Raw genomic sequence first — 15654 nt, forward strand, 5'->3', positions numbered from 1 at the left:
CTCTACCCCAAAGCCAGATCCTCAGAGGTGGGAGACAAAAGAAGCAGACAAGTGAGTAAGGTGGTAAGGGTGCAAAAGTGCACGCAATGTAAGGTAATGCACACTGGGGGCACATGGGAACCAGGTGAGACAGGTACGTTCCTACCGTACGCCCCCCCCCCCCCCACCAGGTAACCTACATGGCCCCTCCCTTACCCCTTACTGTATCCACAAAACACAACACTACCCATAAACATCTACTTTACAAATCAACAAACGTCCCTACTGTCTTCCCCGTTCCTCCCATATACCAAATTCGTCTTCTCTCCCTCCTAACCAATCAAATTTGCCATTTTCAACTCATCAAAATTTGCCATTACCAATTCATCATCAGTCCCTCCTAGGGAGGGAGAGATGGAATCACCCCAATGTCTCATCCACGTCGTGATGCGTCTCACCAATCCACACAGCAATTCTCATTTCCTGCACACAGAACAAAGAAAACACAGGTGTGGAGTCATCATCATCACCACAGGTAAGTGGCTGCGTATGGTGCGACAGGTTCATCAATCCTAACTATTTCCTAAATGACTTTAACAACTTTACACTACCCGGGGTCTTTCTCCGGCCAAACCATTGGCCCTCTTACACTATGGGTTCTAAAAACCAATTCCCATTGGCCAAACTGTGGTGCTTTTCAATTTGGGGTCTCACTCCCCCGATTCATCTCCCGGTGCCCTCGCACAATTTCTGGGCTGTGGCGTGTACCTCTCCCAGTGGGTCTACCCACCTGCACACCTCCACCACTGCAGTTGCCTCCAAGCTTACCTGCTCCTTACCCTAACCTAACTACCTGGGGAAGGCCCTCTGGCGCTCTCCCCACTCGGTGCCCTCTCTGGCACTGGGCTGCCCGATCCACACCCGGGATCCTCAGGCACCCACTCACAACTATCGGCTCCCAGAGCCCACCTGCGGCCTCACCTGGCCGACATCCTCACAGTGGTGGAGTGCCCAACCAACTACACACACTAACAGGCTACACGCCCAGCCATTTCCACAACACTAATGCACCCATCCAAATACCATTCTGTCACCCGCACCACAGATGCCAATATCCAACCACAATTTACCTATACCCTCTACCTAACACTTACACTACCCGCCCCGGGTACTCGTGAAAGGGGTCCACTCTTCCCCCATCCACACCTTCGCACCATGCACACCACTCCGTACCAATTACTCCAACTCTCTCCACACACCTTTACTTGCACACCTGTGCTCTCACACCTGGTGCCACCTGCACCCTTCTCTCCCCAAGCGCATTCGCGCTGATCCACAACACTCACTACTCACACACTGCTCCACACACCTGTCCAGTTGCACACCTGTGCAATCACACCTGTTCAATTCTCACACAGCATCATCTCACCTAACTACTCCCCTCTGAAACTTGCGCTTCCCAGTCGTCCCTTTAAACTATTGCGCTCCCACGTCATTATCATCCACACTAATCTACCTGCGTCCCCACTACAGGTATCAGTCACTAACTAAACTTAACGTCACCTAATGTCATCTTCGCTAGATCCCTACAATATAACCTAACCCACCCGGGCTAGTTTTCACTGCCATCAACCCCATAAGCTATTGCGCATTTGCCCCCACCTATGGGAAGGGTGGCAGGGATGCCAGCCTTACCCACCGGGCCCATCGCTCACTACCAATTTCGCACATCAAATTTCAACAAATTAAAAATTTGCCAATCACTACCCATCATCTGCCAATCACTACTGCCAATCACTACTGCCAATCCCTTGCCAATCATCAAATTTTGTTTTTCTCTAATTTTGGGTCCAAAACACTAACCTCATCACCCAGTCTACTCACTAATGCCTCTCGATGCGCCAATTCCTGTCCAAAGCCCGGCTTCGTAAAGCCAAGCCATGAATGCGGGTTGTTCTGCGCCAGCGGCTGGATGCGTCCGGCATTCGGGGCAGGGACGGGGGCTTACCCGGGCCGAGATCCCACGCACCATCTCGGCGTGGAGCCATCCAATGTCCCGATCTCGACCTGCCGGAATGCCTCAACAAAAAGTGGTCGCCATGACGACCCTTTCTATCGGGCTGCCCGCTCCGCCTAGTGGAGCACGGACGCGGCCGTTCAAAGCGAGGCCCAGCACGCACCGAGGGCCCGATTCGGCTAAAAGTCGACCTAAACTCTACCCCGTCTAACGTCGATGCTTCACCTGGACGCTTACACCCCGCGGCCCGTTCCTTGCTCACACATCCAGCCGTTTCCATGCTCCTCGTACCTTTCCTTACACACCTCGGTACACCCATTCCACTCACAGCCTTGGTCACACACCTGACCACCGAACACTTTGGCACACATTCGTTGGTCGCACACCTCACCAACACACCTCTTCGCGCCCCCTCCTCTGTGACAATCACAGGTGTGCTCTCATTCGCACACCCAACCACGTGCCTCACTACCAATTCCAGCGTGCATTCCCACTCACGCTCTACCATTCCAGATGTGCATCCTTCCATCCCAGGTGTACATCCTCGCTCACCTGTCACAACCAACTCACTCTCCTTGTCACTCTCACTACTCTCACCTCCATTCTTGACAGCGCACTCACCCTTACTCTTGACAGCGCACTCTTTCCTCATGCACCTGTCCGTCACACACCTTTCTCGCGCACACTCTCCCGTTACACCCTCTGTAACACTCACCACACCGCGCTTCCATGTGCTCCCTCGCACACGCGCTACGACCGACTCATTCTCGCCAGCACACTCACTCCTTGGCACGCACTTTTTCCTCACACACCCCAGAGTCGGACTTTCTCGCACACCTCCTTTTTCGCACACCAGACCTGTCGCACACTTCACCAACGGCCTCTCACGAACACCCGGGTCTATCTCGACCCCCAAGCTTCTTAAATCCCCTGGCGCATCATACGCACGACCATATTGGTCACCACTTACACCGGGTCCTCTTCCTTTTCGCTTCTCCTCCATCACCTGCGAATCCCTCATCCGGTTAATGAGCACATCATCACGATCCAAACACAGACTTTGGACCAATTCTTTTATCTCCTCTTTTATCTCCTTCTTATCCTCTCTCCGTCGCTTCTTAATTTCGCTCACCCCTTCTTCCACTTCTTCTAATTTCTGCTTCACCTCTTTTATTCCCCGGTACGTCTCCTCAAGCTCGTCCTCTAAGGCTACCTTGACCGTTTCCAGGTGCGTCCTCACCTGCCGGTCCTTCGTCTCCATTACCTCTACCACCTCGTCCAACCTCGCTGTCAGTCCCTCACGTACCATCTGACATTCCCTCTTTGTCGCTATTAAGTCGTTTTTTATGTCGTTTTGTGTCGCTTTTAAACCTCCTAATACCGCAGTGTTCCTTTGAACCTGCTCCGTTAGTCCTTTTTGTCCCTCCGTCAGCTGTTCCACCTCCTGCGTCAGGTCCTCTATGCCCCCTTGTAACTTTACAGTCCCCTTTCTCACCTCCTTCTCCATGTGCTCCTTACAGTGCCTCACCTCCTCGCGCACTCCTCCGACCTCCTCACTCACTCCTCTTCTGATCTCCTCTCCCATCACTTGCATCTCCTGCCCAGATGCCACCCTCATCTGCTCCATTTCCTCCCTGTGAGCATCCAGTTTAGTTTCTACCCCCATTCTGACCCCCTCTATCTGCTGCTCCATTTGTTTAACTTCCCTTTCCGCTTGGTCCCTCATGTCCCTCAATTTGCCTTCCATACTGTTTTCTAACCCTATTAACCCATTTCTCACCTCTTTTATCCCGTTGTCTAACCCCTCAAAATTATTGTCTAACTTCCCAAATTTCTTGTCTAACTCCTTAAAATTATTGTCTAACCCCTCTCCGGTACCCCTCGCTTCGTCCCTCATTACCCCTATTTTGCCCTCCAATCGCTCACCCTGAGCATCCATCCGGTTCCCCATTACCCCCAATTGCTCATTCTGAGCCTCCATCCGGTTCCCCATTTGTCCCATACTGCTTTTCAAACCTCTAATTTGGTCTCCCAATTGCTCACCCATTTGTTCCATAAGGGCCCTCATTTGCAGGAGGAAAAGGTTCGAATCCACCAGGGGCGCTGCCACGGTCGCGGGCGCGGTGACCAGCGAGGCGCCATTTTGCGCCCCCGCAACGTCGGGCGCAACGACGCTATTTTGTGCGTCTGCTACCCTCGCTGCTTCGCACTCCTCGCGTCCCTCAATTTGGTCCTGGACCGACCCTGCCTCACTCTCCCCTACCGGACCCCAGCTGTCTTGATCCGCCATAGCGCGACTTTCAAAATTCGGGTTTTTATTTTAAAACAAAACAAATTTCGGTTACTTGTAATTTTGAGCGCGTTAAGCGCGCTTCGGGTCCGATCTCACTCCTCGACACCAGTTGTTACGGATCGCGGATTTGATGTTATTTACCGAGCGGTGGTATTGCCGCGACCTAACAATTCCCCCGATTCTTCCCCAACTCACCCGATTCCACCCGACGTTGACCTGGTCGCGCTATGCTAAATCAATGATGGAAAAGACACAACGACTGGGATAAATGAAACGACACAAGGGGTACAGTTCTCAAGACCTCCGGAGGAGGATATAATTGGTGGTGGAGAAAAGGGGTAGATTACAAGGTATGAGGTAAAGCACAGAAAAATGGGCACTTAGTTACAGTCTTATCTTATCCCCGACAGACCACAGACAAACGGAACAAGACTGACTTACACAGGGATTGATGGCAGGGAAGGACAGGTCGGTTGATAGCACAAGGTGCACCTTGGCTCAGGGACAGGATACAGCTCAGTCTTTGGGAGGTCTCAGCGCTCGGAGGGTGCGTCCTTTCTCCTTCAGCTCTGCGCGCATCTGACGTCACCTCCCTCTTCCTGCGCATGCTAAGCGGGGAGTGACACGCCCTCGGCTCGTTGGCTCCGCCCATTAGATGGGATCGGTCCGCCGCTTCTATTGGGTGCGGGGGGTTACCGGGCTCCGCCCTTGACGAGGAGCTGACAGCGAGCCCCTACGTGGTAACCCCGTCGAGCACATGCTCGATGGCGGCTCGTTGGAAAGGCTTGGTGCCCTTTCAACACCCCCTACTAACCAAGCCGGAGTGAGGACGCACACTCCCCGCGCCGCCGCCGCTGTTGTTGTTGTTGTTGTTGTTGTTGTACCATGAGGAAGAGCTGCGGGGAGGTATTGGGAGGTCCTAAACTTCCTAACGGTGCCATACAATCACATTCTGGTGCAACGAAGAGTCAGAATTAATGGAAACGAGTCCTTAACTGACATAGACTAAGAATAACTAGCAAGATGTCCTATAGTTGTCTACGTGAGATGCGGTGGACCTGTATGCGACATTTAATGGGGGAAATAGGGGGAGGTCGGGTCTACAGAGTGTTGTTTACAGAAAATGGGACTAGGGAATGGGGGATTGGGGATAGTTGGGAAGTATGGAGGAAATAGGGGAATATTTACAAGCGGATATGGATGGAGGCCAATCTCATATCCGCAACAATATATTTCCTATGATGGTACCATCAGGTTCGTACAATATAACTCACTGTGCTCCAAGTGAGCGAAAAGAAGAACATTCCCATTGTCTCGATTCCGGCATCAAGCCAAAGTCGATCCGCTCCAGTAGTCGTCACAACGATGTCTAATCGAGACCAGAATCCCGTTCGGATGACAGTCACAGTCACGCTGCCAAAGCTGCGCCAAGGTGCCCTCAAGGCGACTGGAAAAATCACACCCTCGGGTGTGGACGTTCCACGGCTCCCACTCGGCGAACCGCAGATTTCCCACTCAAAAGTCACGTTGCACACACACACCAGATTAACGGCTGAATGCGGTGAAAATGGTTGAAGTGAGATGAAAAACCTTGAGCGAAGCGCAAATCCTGCGCGAGGTAAAAATGGCCGACGGCCCGTTCTCGTGGCGTAATGGCACTCTGATGATTCTCTCCGGAATCAACCGCAAAACCTGTCACGCAGGTTTATCTGTCACAGCGATGACAACTCTGTCGCAGGTATCCCTTTCCCGGGAAACCCAAAGTTCACTCGTGACCCTCGTTCGCCAATCGTTCGCTCCTGACCTCGAAGCAGCTCGGCTTCTTGTCCGACACACTCGCTCCACCTTCTCTTCCTCCTCTTCCTCTTCGTCGTCGTCCGGTTCCGGTTTCATTTCAAACATTAACTTTTTACCTTTTGAAAATAGTAATCTCTATTTACCTTAAACGACAACAATAATAGTACATGGAATCAAAAATGTTTCAGTGTATGAAAACCACAACAACGAAAGTGACGAATCCGTAACACTTCCGCACCTAAAGAAAGAAAGTTTGAACATAGTGAAAACTTTCCTTCCAGGCAAAAACTCTTTTAACAAACAAAAGTAAAACTCACCCCCAAATGATCAATTCACGTGAACAACAATAATTAATATTCCCTAAAATAAAGCAACAAAACTTCCAAACCACCTGCAGCAATTTCCAAATATAGTTCACTCTGGATAAAGCATCAGCAACGACATTGTCCCTGCCCTTTACATGCTCAATTTCCAAATTGAACTCCTGCAAAACCAAACTCCATCTCATCAACCTCTGGTTTATATTTTTCATTTTTTGAATGAAGGTTAAGGGGTTGTGATCACTGAAGACTGTTGTAGGAAAGGTAGTAGTTCCCAGATATACCTCATAATGCTGAAGCGCTCGCAGGAGAGCAAGGGTCTCTTTTTACGCAGTGGCATAATTTGCCTGATGTTTGTTGAACTTTCTGGAGTAGCAGCACACCGGGTGATCCACTCCATCCTCATCTTCCTGTAATAGAACTGCCCCAGCCCCCACATCACTTGCATCAATGGCCAACTTGAAAGGTGCTTGAAAATCCGAGGCTGCTCGGACAGGAGAGCTCATTAATATTGCTTTGACGTGGGCAAAGGCAGCCTGACATTTGTCATCCCAAACAAACTTGGTCTCTTTCCTCAGCAAATTCGTTAAAGGGGCTAGCACATCAGAAAATTCCTGCAGAACCGCCGGTACCAACCAGCCATTCCCAAGAATCTCATAAGCTCCTGCTTCCCTTTTGGAACTTTGAAGCGATCAATGGCTTCTATAATAATAATAATAATAATAATACATTAATTTTGTATAGCGCTTTTCAAGAAACCCAAAGACGTTTTGACATAGTACGTAAAACAAAGACAAAAAAAAAAAAAAAAACGTAATTAAATAACCAAACAGAAAGGAAGGAGAAGGAGAATAGACGGTCAGGGGTTGAATGCGGTGTTGAACAGGTGGGTCTTGAGTGATGATTTGAATATGGTGAGTGAGGAGGAGTCTCTGATGGTTTGAGGTCGTGAGTTCCAGAGTGTGGGAGCAGCGGTGGAGAAGGCCCTGTCCCCCTAGGATCTGAGTTTGGTCCGGATGGGGGGGGGGACGGGACAGGAGGTTGGCAGCAGCAGAGCGGAGGGTGCGGTTGGGAGTGTGTCTGGGGAGGAGGTCAGTCAGGTAGGATGGGTCCAGGTTATGGAGAGCTTTGTAGGTCAGGAGGAGGATTTTGTACTGGATTCTCTGGGAGATGGGGAGCCATTGGAGCTTGTGAAGGACGGGGGTGATGTGGTCCCGGGCCCGGGAGTGGGTGAGTAGACGGGCAGCGGAGTTCTGAATGTATTGAAGTTTATTGATGATATTTGAGGGTGAACCATAGAGGAGGCTGTTGCAGTAGTCCAGACGGGAAGTGATGACGGAGTGAAGACGGGTCTATCTTGGCTGTCACCGGTTGCACCTGACCCTGACCTACTACATGGCCTCGGAACACCACCTGTGCCTTTACAAACTCACTCTTAGATAAGTTAATGGTCAACCCTGCCTCGGTCAGTTTCTTGAAAAATGCCTGAATTTGTTTAATATGATCTTCCATGGTCATAGTGTGGATGATGACATCATCCAGATAAGCCTCCACCCCCTCAAGGTCTGCAATAAGCTTATTAATCAGCCGTTTAAATGTCACAGGCCCGTTTTTCAATCAACAGGGAAGAACGTTGTACTGATACAACCCATTTGGTGTGACTAAAGCCGAGATTTCCTTGGCTCTATCAGTAAGAGGAAGCTGCCAATACCCTTTCAGCAAGTCAAACTTAGTTACAAATTTAGCTGGGCCTATTCTATCAATACAGTCATCAATCCTCGGGATGGGATCTGAGTCGGTCTTGGTCACTGCATTAACCCGTTTTAAATCCGAACAACAGCGAAAACTGCCATCGGGTTTTGGAACCAACACACATGGTGAGCTCCATTCACTGCTGCCTGGTTCGATGATGTCATTCTCCAACATATACTGAACCTCCTTCCGAAGATACTCCATCTTCACAGGGTTCATCCGATAGGGGTGTTGCTTCACAGGAGTGGCTTCCCCCACCCCAAAACATGATATACCAGGTCAGTACGACCAGGTACATCTATGAACAAATGTGCAAATTCAAAAATTAGGCTGGATAGTTGTCCTTGTTGTTCCCTCATCAAATGACGTAATTTCTCATCTAAATGACTCAACACTTCCGTGTTCGTCAATCTGGGACAAGCCTGGTCATCAAAGTTATCAAACTTCACACCGGCCTCAACCTCTGGATTATCTTGCACCCCGACTGCAGGCGCGACAGGTGAGACAGGAACCATTTCTTCCACAGGCTTCCTCTCATGATATTTCTTCAGTCGGTTGACATGACACAGCTGCCGCTTTTTCCGTAGGTCGGGAGTTGTCACCACGTACTTTGTTTCATTAACCCTCCTTTCGATTGCATAGGGCCAAAAATATCTAGCCTGTAGTGGCTTACCTGGAACAGGAAGCAACACTAACACCTGGTCCTCAGGACTGAAATTTCTTATCTGAGATTTATTGTCATGTCTCACTTTCATTTTATCCTGTGTCACTTTCAAGTTCTTCTCGCAACTTCACGAGCCTTTGCCAATCTGTGCCTAACCGTTGACACATACTCCACCACTGTTGACTGTGACTCCTCCTGTAGCCACTGTTCTTTCACCATATTCAACGGTCCTCGCACTGCGTGTCCAAACACAAGTTCAAAAGGACTGAACCCCAATGACTCCTGAACAGCTTCCCTCGTAGCAAACAACAATAAGGGTATTCCTTCATCCCAATCCTTGTCACATTCAAAAGAATACGTTCTGATCATATTCTTCAATGTCTGGTGAAACCTTTCCAAGGCCCCTTGGCTCTCGGGATGGTAAGTACTTGATCTTACTTGCTCCACTCCCAACAGGTATACCACTTGCTGAAAAAGTGTTGACATGAAATTGGAACCCTGATCAGACTGGATGACCTTAGGTAGGCAAACCAAAGTGAAAAATTTAATCAAGGCCTTCGCAATAACTGCCGCAGTAATTTTTCTAAGAGGCACTGCCTCTGGGAACCTTGTGGATGCGCACATGATGGTCAACGAATACTGATGTCCAGCCTTAGTTTTAGGTAAAGGGCCGACACAGTCAATAATGACACGGCTGAATGGCTCTTCAAAAGCTGGAATTGGTTTTAAAGGTGCGGATGGGACTTTCTGATTAGGTTTTCCCACCAGCTGGCAAGAATGCCAAGATTTACAGAAATCCGCTACATCACGTTGCAATCCTGGCCAGAAAAAATGTACCAATATTCTATCACAGGTCTTGTTCACTCCAAGGTGCCCGGCCAAAGGTGTCTCATGCGCCAAACTCAATATCTCCTTCCGGTATGGCGGTGGCACCACAATTTGGTCATGAACTTTCCACTCATCGTTTGCTGGCACCTCCGGTGGTCTCAATTTTCTCATGAGTATTTCCCCTTTCATGAAGTAACCAACAGGTATCTTCATAGCCTCTTCCTCTGTAACGGCTTTACCAATTAAACTCCGGATCTCCGAATCTCCGTGTTGTTCTTCAACAAGTCTCTTTCGGACCAGCACCGTTTGCTCAACCTCGCTCCCAGATGTCTCCGACGGACACTCCATTTCCTCTTTGGTTCCAGATGCCACCTTTTCCTTAAGTTACTTGATGTCACTCCCTTTCCCATTGCCTATTTCAGAATTTTACTCCAATACCTCTAAGGAACCCAAATCCACATCGCCTTCCTTCTCCTTCTCTTCAGAGCGCTTCCTACCCATAGCACGAGTCACTGCAGAGGATGGAAAGATACCCGGAATCTCCTGCTCTAACTGTGCGGTGTTATTTTCCATACTGGGCTTTTCAACCAACATTGGATTACCAGAAACTCAACCACCAGCCAAATCATTCCCGCTAATAAAAGAGATTCCCTCCACTGGAAGAGTGGCTTTAAATGGTTAAAAACAGACTTTAAATGGATGACATGAAGTGGAGCTTTAACATAGCCACCAACCCCATGTAAAAGAACACTAACACCAGTTGCCGTCTTCTCTGACAATGGCAAAATGCCCTCAGGCATCAAAGATTGATGTGCTCCTGTGTCCCTCAATACCCTAACAGGTCTCTGGTTAGTCAAGAGTAGTGTAATAATGTTGGTTCTGGGACACCCCAAATCCCCATTCACTTGTTAATTTTTCCATTCCCTCATTGCCCCTAAACACCTCTATTTCTCTCACCCTGTTCTTTACGAACCTTCTAACCTTTTGACATGTTATCCTTATTCATTAGACCACTTAAACAATGGTCCTTCTGTGTGAACCTGTGATCCTTCTGACCTTATGGACCTTTTAACCTTTTACTCTTAATATCATCTGGTGAATCATCTTTGACCCACTCAAACAACGACCCTACAAATATTTGTTTATGTGTGGGAAATCATTTAATTCTCCTACAACTCTCCTCACCGTCTAATACATTAACAAAAAATATGTTTGAGTTTGGTTCTTTATCAAGATATTTTAGCTGAGCTAAAATAAAATGATAAACCTCCCTCAATGTTCTTGTCTGAGTGCCTCCTCTCCCACATACCATTTTTAAATTAATGTATATATTTTCCTGACAACCATCAAAGTTTTCCGTCCACTCAAAAATATTTTTATCTTTTTTACCCAACTCACCGGTATTTAAATTAATTCTCTTATTTGTTTTGTGAACTTTTTTACCAGTTGCCTTTTCAATTATACCTATTTGATATTTTTCACATTCATTATGTTTTCCATTTATATACCAAGGTTGATTACACCTCCACTCTTTAGTCTGGTTGATACTTGGTTCTATCATTTATATAATAGTAAAAAAGGCGGTGGTAGCCCGTTAAAATCCCCAACCCCCCCTTTTTAACTTATCACTTATGTATATCTTATCACTTATATATATCTTATCACTTATATATATCTTATCACTTATATATATCTTATCACTTATATATATCTTATCACTTATATATATCTTATCACTTATATACTTATATAACCATAAGGGAGACTATCAATTCCATTTTCTAAAATAAACCTCTTATCATCAAAAGCCCCCAATGCTTTCTTATTTATCTCTTCTGAATATAATTGATGTTTATAACTTCTTATTCCATTAATCTTTCTAAACTCTTCTTTCTTTGTTGTTAAACAGTTATAATAATCCTTAAAGTTTATTGTTTCTTTAATAACATTTTTCTTTACACCTTTTAACTTCTTATCAGTCTTTTCAACGTTATTCACAATGTATTTATAAGCATAAGCCTTTGACCTCAATCCCACAAATTCACTCATAACATTTCCTCCTAATTCATCCTTGAACTTTCCAATCACCTTTTTATTTTTAGAAGAGAACAACTCACTCTCTGGACTGTAATTACTCGTGTCATAGATATTAATGTCTCTTTTCATGTCTGAATAAACATCGTTGGTATTAATTTTCAAAATAAAACTATCTGTATCCATATAAAGTAGATTAACATCATTTTGATATTTCTTCCTCAAGTTATTATAAAAGTAATCATACATTAATGACTTTGATAAATCAAGAATTGATGTTCCAATATAAATAGGTTTGTTCATTTCAATACTCTCTTTAATCAAATGGATCGCACAAAGGTTCTCAGTAAAGACCTCAGCTCGAGTAAAACTCGGTCTATTAATTAATTTTGATGCTTGTTCCCAAGATGTTGATAGTCTGATATTTTGTCTTTTCCTCACATTCTCCATAGTCTTACCAAAGACCGCATTATTCATCAATTTATAAAAGTCTTTCTCAAAATCTGTTTTTGACTCTGTTCTTCTTTGTGTATTAAAATCAATGTACCCCTTGAACCAATGACTTTGATTGAACTTTAGAACCCTATGGATCTTCTCTACTCTTAGACCTTTTGATAAATATTGTCGCAAATTTCTTTGGTGTAGAACATAATTTTTCTTGTTATATAATGTAGTAAGTAATTTTTCTGTTGATTCACCTATATCAAACGATCGTTGATAATCACTCAACCATTCTTTCTTTGGACTTTCTTTCTCACAAGCAAATGGGAGATCTTTGTGTAGGTTATGGAGTTCCTCTGGATATTTTAAATCAATTTCAAAATAATAACCAACTTTTTCTTCATCCAATTCTTTTTGTGTAGAGATACATACATCTTGTAAAACGTTTTTGTAGTCTTTTTCCTTTACCCATCTAAGTTTTCCATAAGGAAGAGCCTGAGACATTGCCCAGCCATACAGGTTGTTCGCGTCATAGTACATCAAGTAAGAACTCTCTTTCGTTGGATCATAATTTGGAAGATATTTGTTATTTGCTTTTGCGTATCTACTCGAGCAGACTTGTGAAATTCCACCTCTTTTTGCCTTTTCAATCTTCAAAAGCATATCAACATCGGTTATCAAATCCAAAGCTTGTTTTGTCATTTTCAACATCGCACTCCAGGCCAATCCAGGTGCTGTGTAGTAGTGAGCAGGATCCAATCCATATCCAGTGCGACAAACAGATCTAAAGGCTTCAAATACATCGGCCAATAAAAGCACATCAGTTTTGAGATACAAATCGTGATACTCGCCAAGATTCTTGATGTTATATTTTTCCCAAACATTTTGTGCGTGTACATAAATCTTTATCAGATATATTACTGTTGTTTAATTTGTTATAGAAATTTTCTTTTGAAGGAAGTTGTGTTTCATTGAATCTCTCAAATGAGTCCATATAGTCATAGGGGTAAATTCCCTTTTGTGTTAGAAAATCTTTATCTAAAAAATACTCTGAAAGACATGGAAACTCTTTTAGATTTTGAACCAAGTTAGCCAATGGACTTGCCATGAATTTAAATGTATCAATAAATCTGATATGAGTAATAGGAGATGTGTGAATTGTTTTTGTGAATGAAATGTATTTCTGAACCGTGTTTGGAATTGCTGAGATACTTCCAGAAGTCTTTGAGAGTTCCTTGATAAATAGATGTGTATCATAATGAGCGTTGTTATGAAGAAAGACAGGAATGAAAGAGGGGAGTTGATAATTAATATTACAACTTTGATGAGCCGGACCTCTATATTTACCAGTGAGATGACAATGGTCTCTAACCTTTAGACCTTTACCAATTTTCTTCTCACAAATATGACAGTCAACCTTTGGCTGTCTAAATTCTCTTTTTTCTTTACTTGTTAAGGACATTGGTTTATTGGTTTCTCTCATTATCTTGGTTAATCGGACACAGTCTTTTTCTAGTCGTTTCACAAACTCCTCTGGGGTATTTGAGCCTCTATACACCTCTACCTTGTTATATTCATCACCAACGGATGATTTGATATAATAACAAAAACCACAAGGAGTATGTTTTTGATATTTATTTGTGTATGATTCTTTTGGATCTGGAGAAGCAGTATCTATTTTTTCTAGAATACTTTCAAAATCAGCATATATAACAAATGGATGTTTGATCTTTTTATTTTCATCTTTGAATGTGATCTTTGAGCCTTCTTTAGGCATATTGATTACCGTTGATTTATGTTCGCCACAATAATTTGAATGTTTATCTAATCTTTCTTGTGAATTGAAGAAGTTAAGACAACGCAAACAAATATATATTTTATTTGTTCTCTTACAGACTTGTGGTTTTATTAATTTAGCAATATCTTTGATGTATGTATAATGTGAATTTTCCTCTGAATTAAAATATAGAAGATTAATATGAGTTTGTTTACAATTGTCAGAAAGCTTTAAAACCTGAATGTTGTTTGTTTCTGTTAGACCATAAACATTAACTGATAAATTATTCATCTTTTCAAATTTAGGAATATCATTTAAAGTCATCGGAAACTTTAGATCTTTCGTATTTAATGTATTCTCATATTTTTTATAATGAGATACTTTTTCATCATGAAAATGTGGAGGATGTAAGTGTGCTAAAATAGACCAGAGAAAACATTTATTGTCTTTATTTTTGATATTGATAACTGCTTTTCTATTTTTGATAACACTGGGTAAATCAATGTAAGAAGAAGCTTTTAGAGGATCTGATTTAAGAATATGAATGTCTATGTAAATAATTTTTCCTATATTGAATCCACTTCCTACGATTGAATTATCCACATCTTGCTCTTGTTTAATAAGTTCATCATAAACTCCTGATGTTTTAAAATCTTGATATGAAGATATAAAGTGTGGCTCAGTTCTCATGTATGGTGTATCTATAACTCCTTTATCCTTTGTCATTTCTAATTTTACCCCCATATAAAATTTAAGTGGTTTCATTTCTTTTAGTGTTTTTTCAATCAATGTTTGAACAGCAGGTTTGACTATTTCTACAGCATCAACTATAGACTTTGGTTCGGGAGGTTTGAAGTTAAAGATTCGAATCCTGATATGTCTTTTGAAAGCACCATCAGTATTTTTAATAGTAAACAATTTTGACAAGTGTTTGTTAGTTTTAAGATGGGCTTTAAACCCCTTCTTGAGGATGGTTGTTTTACAGACCTTACAATGTTTTGTTTTAGGTGGAAGAGGGGAAAGTTTGTTAAGAATGTTGTATGTATGTTTTGCGGTGAGAATATTGTTATGAATTTGGTAGAGCAACATCTAGAGCTAGGTAGATCTGAATAGGTAGGTATTCGGCTGTCGTGACAGGGACTCTACATGTAATAAGTTATTGATGTTTAGGCGTTTGTCGGGGTAAGATGTATGATTGTGGATCTACCTGGAGATTCGAGTGTTAAATAGTGAGGGGTTAAAGGTAACGCCCCTGTGAGTCTCACCTAGTAGTCAAACCTTTGTCCATTATGGCACTGCAAACCACATAAACATTAGTTAGGTCCTTAGCGCAACATTAAACTAGAACGGGCACTCGGTAGAGCGCATACCTTCGCCGCAGCTACTGTTCTGTACTTGGCATGGGAGTGTAGGGAACAGAACAGTGAACAGTTTGGTGCTGATTTCATGCAAATCGGATAAGAATTGACCGAGTTATTACAAAAAACAAAGTTATTGACCTTGACCTTGACCTTTGACCCGATTGCTCCCAAAATCTAATCAAATGTGTCCCGTATAATAACCAATCATCCCACCAAATTTCATGCAATTCGGTTGAATACTTTTTGAGTTATGCGAATAACATACACACACACACACAGACATACAAATAAATACACAGCGATCAAAACATAACCTTCCGCTTTTGCGAAGGTAATAATTCCTTTCCCTGACAATGACTTAGTAATAAATGGACACCACCAGGCCAAAAAC

The sequence above is a fragment of the Myxine glutinosa genome, chromosome 12, assembly GCF_964187855.1.
Source record: "Myxine glutinosa chromosome 12, kmMyxGlut1.1, whole genome shotgun sequence".
NCBI classification, from domain to species: Eukaryota; Metazoa; Chordata; class Myxini; order Myxiniformes; family Myxinidae; genus Myxine; species Myxine glutinosa.